The 13,085-nt window shown below is 39.6% G+C and overlaps 1 long non-coding RNA gene across 1 annotated transcript in view; it reads left to right on the top strand.

Moving 5' to 3' along the window:
* LOC311602977 overlaps positions 1-13,085 on the top strand; it is a 115,173-nt gene that overhangs the window by 94,933 nt on the left and 7,155 nt on the right. Inside the window, exon 7 of the long non-coding RNA XR_014780906.1 lies at positions 3,284-3,380. This is a non-coding gene — a long non-coding RNA (uncharacterized lncRNA). The remainder of the gene's footprint in view (positions 1-3,283; positions 3,381-13,085) is intronic.

Here is a 13,085-nt window from a genome sequence, read left to right as displayed (position 1 = left end):
CCCAGTGGAGATGATGAAAGAAAAATTTTCTCAGCAGAGGCTACAAGAGAAGCAAAGTTACTGAAGTATGGCTGTTTTAAGAAAAAAAAATGTGTTGCTCATTTAGTGCAGTAGGGACAAGTGGAAGGGGGTCACTCAAGAGATAATGTAGGAGAGAAAAGTAAAGCTGACAGAAGATACAGATTTATCTAGAAATTGCGAGCGCCATCACAGAGTATGTGAGCATTACCATACTTATGAGATCCGTCTGTGGCAATGTAGAGTCTAGCTTGAGGAAGACAGACTTGGAGATTAGAAACAAGCCTATGTAGTGGTCCAGCCCCGAGGTTATAGGGGTTGAAATCCATTCTGTATCATTGCACTGTGTAACATCCCACTCCATTAGCACTGTACATTAACATCTGCATCCCCTTGCTCACACCATGTAAATGAACTGGTATTCTGAATATTCCCATGGCTTTTATGCCTATAAACACAAAAACTTGGCTTTCCTCTTCTGATGCTTTTTTTATTTTTATTTTATTTTTTTAAATTTTTTTCCTTTATTAATTTATTCTTGTTACATCTCAATGGTTATCCCATCCCTTGTATCCTCCCATTCTTCCCTCCCTCCTCTTTTCTCCTTATTCCCCTCCCCTATGACTGTTCCTGAGGGGGATTATCTCCCCCTGTATATGCTCATAGGGTATCAAGTGTTTTTTTTTAAGGAAGGACATGTACATCTTCATGGACACTTAGAGATAAATCTGCTTCCAGGGCATTTCCCAAAGCACACTTCTGCCACAGTGCCTCTTATACTGGTTGTTCTTGGCACCACTGGCACCATTGCCATTTCTTTTTTTGTTGTTCTAAAAGGCATAAAAGTATTGTTTTAATTTGCCTTCCTTTGATATCTAGAGAAATAAAATGCTTTCCCCATTTGTCTCCTAATTATGTGTCCTCACTTGTGAATTGCATGTCATGTCCTTTGCCCATTTGATAAGCAATTGTGTTCAATCCCTTTTTTGGCTAGCCTCTCTCCTGGCAACTCTCCACATACAATTTCCCCACAGGCTCGCTTTCTAATTTCTTTTCTCTTTGATCTATTGAAACCAAATCCTTTGTCTAACTCAATATTACAATAGACATAACAATTCTAATTACTCTATTGATTCATGGCTACTACAGTTGTGAGCACATTAGGAAGCACGGAACTTTGCCATAGGAGAGCAGGCCTTCTAGACTGGGACCTCACACCTCACAGATGTGTGATTTGGTTTCTGGTGTTTGGTATTTTTAAGCACCTTGAGCTCTTTGCTTATCTGTAAAATGGAAGCAACAGCATATCAGTTAAGACCTGCACTTGGTAATGAAAAGTCAAATACAGTAGCTAGAGAGTAGTGGTCTATTCTTTTATGTTCAATATTTTCATTTATTGTTTTTATTCTTTGAAGCTTTCATGTATATACACAATATATTTTGGTCATATCTACTCTCCATTCCCTCCTTCCAGTTCTCCACAAGACATCCCCAGGATTTCTCCCTTCCAGCTATCTGTCCCATCTTTTTATTTGAATCTGGTTAGTGCTGGCCACAAGTACTTGGGTGTGGGATCATTGACTAGGGTATAGGGCATGAGGGTATGCCCACAAAGAAAATGACTCTCCTCCCCTCAGCAGCCATCAATCGCCAATAGCTCTTCCACTAAATTGTGACATTGGAGTCCCTCCCTCCACCATATTGGAATTTTTTCATGAGTGTGATCTACTATTAAGCATAAAAATCCCTAGAAAGTAACTGGAAGTTGCATGAAAATTTCCCCTTCCTGGAAAGTAGTTGTGGGTTTGGATCTACCAGTGACTTTGCTTTTTAAGTCCATGGAAGGAACTACATACTGTTGGACAGTAACAAATCTATTTCCTTACTTGTTGGACAGATTATTTGTTGTATGCAGATCCCCAGAATTTTCTCTGATGGAAACTATACACACTAAGTCAAACAAAACCGTCCTGTTCATGACAGTCATGTCCTAAATCATGGAGAGTTAGTATCTCTCCATTGAGGTGGACCTAGGCTTAGGAGCTCTGGGTTTCAAGACATCTCTGTAGCTATCTAGGTACTTGCTTGTGTTGATTTGGATTTTATTGCTGTGAGCAGACACCATGACCATGGTAATTCTTATGAAGTAAAACATTTAATTGGAGCTGGCTTACAGTTTCAGAGATTCAATCCGTTATCTTCATAGCGGGAAACATGGCAGCACACAGGCAGACATGGTGCTAGAGAAGGAGCTAAGAGTTCTACATCTTGATGCACAGGCAGCAGAAGGAGACTGTGAACAGCACTGGGTATAGCTTGAGCGTATAAGACCTCAAAGCCCATTCCTACAGTGACACTCTTCCTCTAATCAGACCAACTCCAACAAAGCCACACTTCCTAACAGTGCCACTCCCTATGGGCCAAGAATTCAAACACATGAGTCTATGGGGGCCATCCTTATTCAGACCTTTCACATTGCCCAAGTGCTCATAAACTTAAATCCCAGAAAGAGGATTTCCATAACATCATCAAATACAGGCTCATGAATAGGCTCTTGGGGTAGGTCTAAAGAAGGGCCCAAGTCTATACCACTAGAGGAAGTCAATGACGGGCATATGCCTATAGGCATGTGTATCCTGGTGTGATGATTAGAAGACAAATCTTGTGGATTTATAGCCATAGTAACAATACCGATTTTGTGTAACAAGACCTTCATAGACAGAGACTTTGCAGATCTCTTGCCTGCTGAGAGAATATAGAAACCGCTTGTTCTCTAGATAGGATTTATTATTATTATTACCAGTTGAATTACCATAATTCTACTCTTGACAAAGTGTATTCATTATAAATGAAATTTTTGTTCAGATCTTGTAGTTCATGCCTGAAAGCAAAGATATTAGAATTAATGAGCATTTTTGCTGATGAGGAGGAAAATCACTAAAGGGTGATTGGACCTTAGCCTTTTAATGGGCCTGATATTCTTTTTTTATTAGGTCTGACAAGGGTGCTATCTGGCTCCTTTTACACTGTGTGCTGTGGTTTAAGAAAATGCTTTGTGCAGTATGAGGCCACCTTTCCTTTCCCGGTGAGTGGCCTAGTGAGGAGATGATGAGAGCCTGATGAGAACCTATAAGCAGAGCCTCACTGAGTGAGACTGGGCAGAGGGAGGGTGAGAGGGAACACTTTGTTGGCAGGTGGTTGGGAGGCCTTTGATGGGTTTATTAAAATGTCAGTGTAATTTGATTCCACATTTCCTTTTATACAGTTGGCAGGCAACAGGATTTATAAAGAGAAGTCCACTCAGGGAACCAGGTGAGAACTCCGAAAGCTGTGGCTGATGATGAGCCCTGAAGACAACAGAGGTATGATGTTGATGATGCAGCAAGTGCAGGCATAGACACATTTAACAGGAAGTTCAAACAGGGGTGGATGTGTCCCCAAATCTGACGGAACATAGGATTTCAGGGTGAATCAAAGGAAACATAACGAGAAGCCTTCAGGGCCTTATGTGATTGGGTAATCTTATTAACATGTTGGGGAGAGTTTTCCTACCGAGAACAGGCATTCATTTTTTATATCCTACGGGCATGAAATTATAGAAATCAGGGAGAAGAATGGAGATGCAAGCTCTAGCTGTCAGTGCCACCATTTCATGGACACTACATAGAAATGAGTAGGATGTGGACTGAGGAAGGTATAATTCAAGATGTGGTGGGACAGCTGCCATATTTCTATTAGATGGACACCAACATGCATGTGAATCTAATTGCCCCTCTGAACTGTTTTTTTACTTCCAGAACTCCAGATAGAAAATGTAATGGGTATAGTTGTTTTCTGCTGTAACCATTCCCTAGCTCACCCTATATCATCAACCAAGTGTCCTTCCGTATGATGCTCACATTATTGAGACACTAAGGGAATCTCAGTATCAGAGGAGATGGCGTGTTAGCATCTATACATAATCGTGGAAAGTGATATTTAGAGGTTGGTAAAAGTACTTTAGCAACACAGAGGAAAGGGTGATTAGTTATGCCAGAAGGATCAGTTACATTGTCATAGGAGTCATAACATTCTCAGCTTGGGTATAAAAGATGAGAACGATGTTACCAAGAGAAGATAAAGGAAGGATATTCCAAGCAGAGGCTGAGATACAAGCAAAGCTACTGAGTGGTGATTGTTTATTTGGGAAATAGTGAACTGAATAGCGTGGTGACCGCAAAGGTACCTAACCAAGAGCAACCATGGTTGTCAACAGTAATCAAGCATTTATTATATGCTAAGAACTCTTAAGCCCTTCATGCATATTAATTTATTTAATCCTTAAAACAATCATGTGAGTAGTAACTAATATTATCTCCATTTTACAGAGGAAGACATAGAGGCTTAGAGATGTTCAGGGACTTTGCTATGGTTGTAGCTTGCTGTGGCCTAGAGCCAGGATTAGAAGGACGTATCCTGCATATGACTGAGTAGACAGACAAAGGATAGAACTTCACATTGCCAGCTAAGGCCTTATTCTTTATCTCTGCCCATCCTAGAATCTTCCAGGGTCGGGTACTAAACCTGACACATTTGGATGTTGGGAAATTCTTCTTGAATTTTTTATTTGATTTGTCTTACTTTTTAAAATGATTGAGTAGAGAAAGCACTGAATTAATTTCCAAAGTGATTGTACAAGTTTGAACTCCCACCAGCAATGGAGGACTGTTCCCCTTTCTCCGTGTCCTCTCCAACATGTGTTGTCACCTATGTTTTAAAAAGTATTTTACTCCTTTTTAACTTTTACATATACATATAGTGTGTGTGTGTGTGTGTGTGTGTGTGTGTGTGTGTGTGAAGAATAATCTTGAATTTGAATTCTACACCAATGTATCAAAATTAAAGTTCTTTTGCATCAATATACAAAATTCTATACCAATGAATTAAAAATAACCTTGTTTGTTAGTAAGAGTTAAGGCCCTAAATTGAGGAGTAGATTCAATAATCTACTTTTTGTCCTGTCATCCTTATATATTCCTATATTCCACTTCTTTCTTTTCAACGCAAGATGATCTTTTCTAGTTCCATCCATTTGGCTGCACATTTCAAGATTTTTTTTATAGCTGAATAGTATTCCATTTTGTAGCAGAGTTTTTTTCCCATTCTTTGATTAAGGGACATCTGGATTGACTCCAGATAATGTCTATTAAGAATAAAGCTTCTATGAACATGGTTGAGCACATATCCTTGTTGTGTTTCTTTCGGGTATATGCCCAGGAGTGGAATAACAGGATCTTTAGGTAACACTAATTCCAATTTCTGAAAAAGCGCCAGATTGATTTCCTAAGTGGTTGTATAAGTTTGCACTCCCACCAGCAATGAAGGAGTATTTCCCTTTGTCCACATCCTTGCCAGCATGAGCTGTCACTTGAGGTTTTGATCTTAGCCATTCTGACAGGTGTAAGATGGAATCTCAGAATGGTTTTTATTTGTATTTTCTGGTGACTAAGGACATTGAACATTTCCTTAAGTGTTTCTCACCCATTTGATATCCCTCTGTTGAGAATTCTCTGTTTAGTTCTGATCCCCATTTCTTCATTGGGTTATTTGGTTTGGGGAAGTTTAATTTATTCAGTTCTTTATATATTTTGGATATTAGTCCTTTGTTGGATGTAGAGTTGGTGAAGATCTTCTCCAAGTCTCTAAGCTATTGTTTTGTTCTGTTGACTGTGTCCTTTAACTTACAGAAGCTTTTCTGTTTCATGACATTCCATTAGCTATACCGGTCCTGGACATATATTTGAAAGATGCTCCACCATATAACAAAGACATTTGCTTAACTATATTAATAGTAGCTTTATTTGTAATAGCCAGAATCTAGAAACAACCCAGATGTCTCTCAATCCAAGAATGGATAAAGAAACCATGCTACATTTATTTACACAATGAAATTCTACTCAGCTATTAAACACAAGAAAATCTTGAAATTTTCAGGCAAATGGATGGAACTAGAAATGATCATCCTAAGTGAGATAACTCAGACCCAGAAAGACAGGTATGGTATATACTCACTTATAAGTGAATATTGGCCCAACATGAATGTCCTCTGAGAGTCTCCACTTGGGCTTGGGGCGGGGGGTTAGGACAGATGCTGGGACTAGCTGCTGGATGCCAGGTGAGAGTGATATGGAGGAATGGGAGAGGGGGGAAGGACCCAGAGGGTCCGGGATCCATCTATGAAGGCCATCAAGGCTTGCAAATCTGGACTCAGAGGAGCCTGCACAAACTGCTGTACCAATCAAAGACAATGCATGCAGTAAACATAGACCCCCTGTTCAGATCCAGCCAATGGACAGTTTATTGTCTTTGGTTGTAGGGAGAGCTGGGACTGCCTTTGACATGAACTCTGGTGCCCCCAATTGGATTACTTCCCCTTGGTAGGGAGGCCCAGTGGAACTTAGAGGAAGTGGAAGCAGGCTATCCAGATGAGACTTGATAGGCTGTGGTCATATGGTGGGAGAGGACGTCCCCTTCTGTCTGAAGCCTAGGGGAGGGGAGTAGGGTGAAAGAGGGAAGGAATGGGGCATGAGAAGATACAAATGAGGAGATAACAATTGAGATGTAATCTAAATAAATTATAATAAAAATTTTTAAAGTGATTGAGTAGAATGGCATTTTCCCTTATAATTTACTGTGCTTGAAGACATTTGAAATTTCCAAGTGAAAGGCGCAAAAAGGTTAGGAGGGTTTGTACTAACCTTCTCAATGGAAAGATTATCAACCAAATAGACTTAAGGGATCCATGTTCTAGACCATGGATTCTAGAGTATGGGTACCTTGACCAGCATCAAGAACACCTGAACCTGGGAGCTGGACGGAAATGAAAATTCTCAGGTCTCAGTTCAGACTGACTAGACCAGAATCTCTAGGGATCTGGGCCCAGCAATGTGTACATTAACAGATGTCTCAAGTGACACCCAAGCCATGAAGAGTGAGATGGCTTAATTTAAACTCTAGAAAGGTAATTCTAGTAGGATTGACTAAAAGGTTGAGTATTAGGAGTGGCCATTAAGATAGTCATGGAAACAGTTGAATATGTCTGTGGCCAAGTAAGGGAAGTAGGTTTCTAAAATATTGGAGAGGGAGAGAGAACACAAATATGGTATTAAAGATTCTAGCTTGTAGAACTGTTGCTACCATGTGGACCTGAGAGTCAGAGTCAAATGTGTTGCAGTGGGAACCTTTAATAAACAATGCCACTCAACTTGAAACATATAAAGGACATTTAAGGCTATTGGGCTGCTAGAAATTCAGACTTTTAAACCCCAGAGAGGAATACATTGGTACAATCCACCCAAAGACTCATATGCTACTTAAGGTTGGACCCTCATGCAATGGATATGAAAGATGATAAATTTGAGATTGGATACTGGCTCTGTGAGTAAGTGTGCTTGCTCTGTAAGCAGGAGGACCTGAGTTTGAGTCCTCAGTACCAATGTAAAAAGCTAGCCATGGATGCTGGTGTCTATAGTCTCAGCATCTGGAGGTGTAGACAAGAGAATGGCAAGAATTCCATGGCTGCGCAGCCCAGCTGTGGTGTTATGCTTCCTATTCAGTGGCAGATCTTACCTCAAGGAAATAAGGCAGAGAGTGATAAATGAAGACAGGTGATGGCTTGATCTGGCTTCCTTATGCGCACACACAGATACATGTGTCTATATACACACATACATCTCATATACATGAAAAAAACCGTGGTGTTATCAATAGGTAGGACCTCATAGGGGATGATTAGGCTATGTGGCACTACCCTAAACAGGATTAAAGGCTTTTCCTCAGGGGTGTGCCTCCTATCCAGAAACTAGATTAGTGATTCTTAACCTTCCTAACACTGTGACATTTTAATATAGTTCTCACGTTATAGTGACCCCTAACCAATTATTTTCATTTCAACTTCATAACTGTGATTTTGCTACTGTTATGAATTATAATGTAAATATATGTGTTTTCTAATAATCTTAGGTGACACCTGCGGAAAGGTCATTCAACACCAATGGGGTCATGACCCACAGGTTGGCAACCACTGATCTAGTTTAATTACTGAAAGGGAGGGCTGTTAGAAAGTGAGGCCATACTGCATGGTTGGCTTTTTCTTTTTAATCCTCCACTTGTAGTTTTTACACACATTTCTGCTGTATGATGTCATCTACACATTTTAATCTGGCATGGAGCCCCTGGAAGAGGTTGCTGCTAAAGCTTTTCAGTCTCCAGTCTCATGAGCCAATATATGCATCTTCTTATAAAACACCAAATCTCAGATCGCTGAAGTAGCAACACAGAGTACTATATAGGTCATAACTAAATATTAGCTCACCAGTAACAGGTAGTAGTAATAGAAATATTCTGTATGGATAGATGGGCAAGGCACATGAGTGTAATTTGTATTTAATTCAGCAGGATTGGTTGTGGATTCTGTAACTAATTGATGAGAAGCAAGACCCTCATACTCATCTTTTCCTCTAATATCTGGACTTGCCCAGTGTCCTAGATCCTCTTTTGCTGTGATCAGGAGGAAAGGATTTACTGGGCTTACTCTTCCATGTCACAGTCCATCATTGAGGGAAGCCAGAGCTGGAACTCAAGCATGGTAAGAGGCAGGAGCAACAGAAGAACACTCTTTACTGGCTTATTCCTCATGGCTTGCTTGGCTTGCTTTCTTAATACAACCCAGGCTTACCTGCCCAGGGAGGCACTGATCACAGTGGGATAGACCTCTCACATCAGTCATTAATCCAAAGAGATCCCTATCCCCTAAACATGCACAGAGGCCAAACTGATGCATATAATTCTTCAGTTTGAAGTCATTCTTGTTTGTGTCAAGTTGACAAAAACCAACAAGCACACTCAGTAAGGACATATATTCCCTATCTACAAAGAGTAGGGTTTTTTTTTGTAAATATTTGTCTTATTTTTAATTATGGGTATATGCTTAGATGTGTCTGTGAGTATTTGCAAGTGAGTGTGTGTACCCATAGACGCATTGGATCCCCTGGAGCTGGAGTCACAGGAAGCGTGAGCCACCCATGTAGGGTGCTGAGGATGAAGTTAAGGTCCCATACAAGAACAGCACATGGTCCTACCTGCCGAGCTATCTCTTCAGCCCCCAAATAATGTTTTAGATAAGCAAGATACTAAAGACTCATTATCAGTTGTGCCTGGTTTGAAATGCTATTCAGACCCTGTGCTAAAATTATAAAATTCATAAGACCTTCTTCATTCAGTTACACCTACAGCCTTGTCCTCAGTGTCTGTGTTGAGTTTCCTTTTGGTTAATTTTGCCTCTGGACATGTTTATATAGTTGAAGACTATTCTCTCATTCAATCACATAGAACATGGGTGTTATTTTAAAAAACAGTGATGAAAGCCTATCAACAGTATTTCACTGGGAAAGGTTAATGTAGATTTTGGTGAAATATCTGTTTGTTTGCTTGCAAGTAATACAATGAGCTGGGGGGAAAGGTATCAAAAGAATGAAAAAGGCACAGGATGTTATCTTAAGCAAAATGAACATGGAAAAACAAACTACAAAGCAAATGCTGTATACAGTTATTGACCAAAAAAGAGAGAGGCTCAGGTTTGGAAAACAAATATTTTTCAACACAGACACATACAGAGCCAGAAGGCATTTTAATGTTTTGTGTTTTTATATCATCTATGCCAAGAGAATTTATGATCAGAACATTTCTTTGTGATTTTTGAAATTAATAATACAAAAAAGGAGCTTGGCATATGAAATGCGAATTCTGTTTTCCACAATGGATCCAGAAATAGCACCAAATGCCCAACCAGTAGAGAGAACATTGAGGCTCATGAGGCTTCACGTTCACGTCTCTGCCTTTTTCTAAAGAAATAACACATAGCAATCTATGAGTCCAAATAAGCAAATGATCATGGCCCATTTAAGAGTTTAAATGGTCAAGGCTCCTAGACTCTGATGAATAATAAGCTACTCGCCAGCCACTGACCTATTCCTCAAAGCAGAGTAATTTATCCCCTCATGTGAATTCTCTGCGATTGTAGCTGGACCAGTGTTTTACGTGGAAAGGTTGGTTATACTCTAGATCACTATCCTAAAGCAGAGCGAATTGTTAAGTGTAGCTGGAGAGAAAGGTGAAAACGTAAAGGAGTGACGAAGAAACATGAGGCCAATAGGAGACAAAGAGTAGAGGCGTTATGACTTCCAATCTGATGGTCTTTCTGGGTCCCTGTCCTGTTTCCCATCATGGTAGGCAGGGGGAGGGTCCAGTGGACATGATTATTGCTCAAACTCTTCTGAGTCAATGGTCGCTTGTGATACTAGGATTGAAAAAATAGGCAGGAATCCCCACACTGGCAAAAGGTAAATATAAATTGGAATTCTGCATAATTAAAAACTCAACATTTAAAAAGATATAGCATTAAGAAAATGAAAAAAAGCCTGGGAGAAAATATTGGTGAATATAAAGCACTGCTATCCAGAATGCATAAATTATTTTGAAAACTAAGTAAGAAAAGCAATCAAACCAGTTAAGCATGAAAAAATATTTGAACAGATACTTTATCAAAAATACTGATGGCAAATAAGGCCATAGTAGTTTGTTCATCCTCATTTGTTAGAAAAATGCACATTCAAATCACAATGAGATCCACATCAAGTCTGTGGTCATACCTCCCTGAACATCCTCCCCCTACCCCTACCCCCCCTCCATCTTGCCAACTAAGCAGGGCTGGGCTGAGCTAGTCTTTGGATGGGAAGAACACATCAAACAGATGGGCCATAATGAGTAGCAGACGAGTGCCGATGCATTGTAGAGCAACAGGAACTCTTGTGCATTTTTGGGAGTGCAATCTAGGCAGACATTTTGAAAAGCAGTGTAGTGATTTCTTATGTTTTCTCAAGAGAAATAAAAAGTTATTGTCACACAAAAACCTATCCACGTGTTGTTTACAGATACTTTAGTCCCCATAGGTCTGAACTGTAACAACTTAAGTGGACATTTAAAAAGTAGATGGAGAATCAAACTATAGTGCAGCCATGTAAATGGATGGCATTCAACAATAAAAGAGATTAAATTATTGATACATGCCCCACCCTGGGTAAAAGAAAATGTATTCTACCAAGTGAGAGAAATAGCTCTCAAAGGATGGCATTGTGAATATTGTGGTTTGTTTGATATTCTGGAAAAGGGAAGTATACACACAGACCCACAGGCACAGGCACAGACTCCACATGTGTGTGCACATACACATATGCATGCAGGTACACACCCCCCCCCACCCACACACATGCCCAACCCTCAAATAAATATCAATGGCTGAGACAAGTTGAAAGTATGTGAGGGTAAACTACAAGCAAGCATAGTATATGACAATGTTGAAACTTTCTCTACACCTTGATTGGAACCATATATAATCTTGTTTGTTGAATGCATAAAGGCTGCATATTAAAAGTGGTAGATGGTATTTGTAAGTCAGTTTCTAGGGATGGAAACACATGAGAGCTGACAGGAATAAAAATATTTAATATTTAGTCAATATCTAGTGTAAAGGTATGCCCAACTATAAGAAAAATAGAAATTACCCAGAACATCTCATATCAGCTGCAACTTAACTTACTACTTAAAATGTCCAGGACTCATAAGAAAGAAACTTAGGAGACTTCTGGAACAAAGCCCACGTTGAACTTAAAACCTATATGCTAATCATAATCACCATCAGAAAAGTGTGTAGGTGGTTAAATAGCTAAACATGATAGTACCTGTCAAAATAAAATGATTTATTTATATGGCCTTTACTGAGCTGTGGATAAAACTCAGTAGTAGCCTGTATGAGATTTGATCTCCATACAACAAAGGAGGACAAAGGGAAACCACACAGAAATAATCTGAATAACCAAGTCTCGAGGATGCATGGTCACAACTATTTACTCTGCAAAAGAAAAAAGAAAAAAAAAGCATAAAAAGAAATGGAAACAGAAATCATTCATTGGAGCCACAATTTCCCTGGTGAGAAGTATTGATATTCTCTGGATTCTTGGACACATCCTCTCTTTTTCCTAGGTCTGTGTGCTGGTGACATAGCCTATTTGCCTCAAGTATTGGCTATTTACGTTCTACAGTGTATCCACCTGGGAGGCTTGACTTGACTCCCATCTTTTCCACACTACAGCTCATGGTCCCTCTCTCCTTGTGGATTCTTGAAAGCCACCTGGCTGTCTTGAACTCCATTATAATCTCTGCTCTTCACTTGAAAATGTCAAGAGTGGAGCTACTTTCACAGGTTTCCATGGTAAAAACAATGCTTTGTATTCAGATTTTAAAAATGAGAATGAGAGAGGAATAGCAACGAAAGTAAACTTGGAGTACTTATCAATATAAAACATGGATGTCACTTCAAAGGAATCAAGTAGGGTTGATCCCATGCCAGATGTGTAAGCATGGTTGGAGAACTGGGATCGAGTTGCCTCCCATGATGTCTTATATGGATGAGGCTGCATGAACTTTTATAGTCACTTAAGCAAAAGAAAGCCACACATTGAAGTGCATTCCAAGCATATTGGTGGGGATATCGAGTGGGTGGTCTGCAGCAAAGCAGGAAGAGGGGCTTGCTCATTGATTTGGAGGGTATCTGATTAGATTCTTTGCTTTGGGGTTGGTAGAAGATAGTTGTCTGTTAATTAATACATTCTAAAGGTTTCACCTGATAGAAGATCGTTAGGTCAGACATAGAGATGGGGAGAGTGAATATAAAGGGACTGAAGATAGCTTTGGATAATATTAGTTTATGATTTACAACATTCCAGCTCTCTCCAATCTTGAGATTCTAATTAGTCAACTAGCTTTTGAGAATCTTAAGTATAGGTGTGGCTTCTCCATTCCCACTGGAAACTTTAGTTCACATGCCTTTTTTATGCCTACTAAAATGGCAGTAAAAACAAGACAAAATGATACATGCTTTCAGTCCTGCTGATTACACAAAAATGTAGTACACTTATTTTTACTGAAATGGCCTTTTAATTCCTAAAATTATTTGAGATAACATGATGGAA

This window comes from Acomys minous, assembly GCF_964271855.1.
Source record: "Acomys minous genome assembly, chromosome: 8".
Taxonomy (NCBI): domain Eukaryota; kingdom Metazoa; phylum Chordata; class Mammalia; order Rodentia; family Muridae; genus Acomys; species Acomys minous.
The sequence above is the reverse complement of the archived record's forward strand: the minus strand, read 5'-3'. Positions and strand labels throughout refer to the sequence as shown.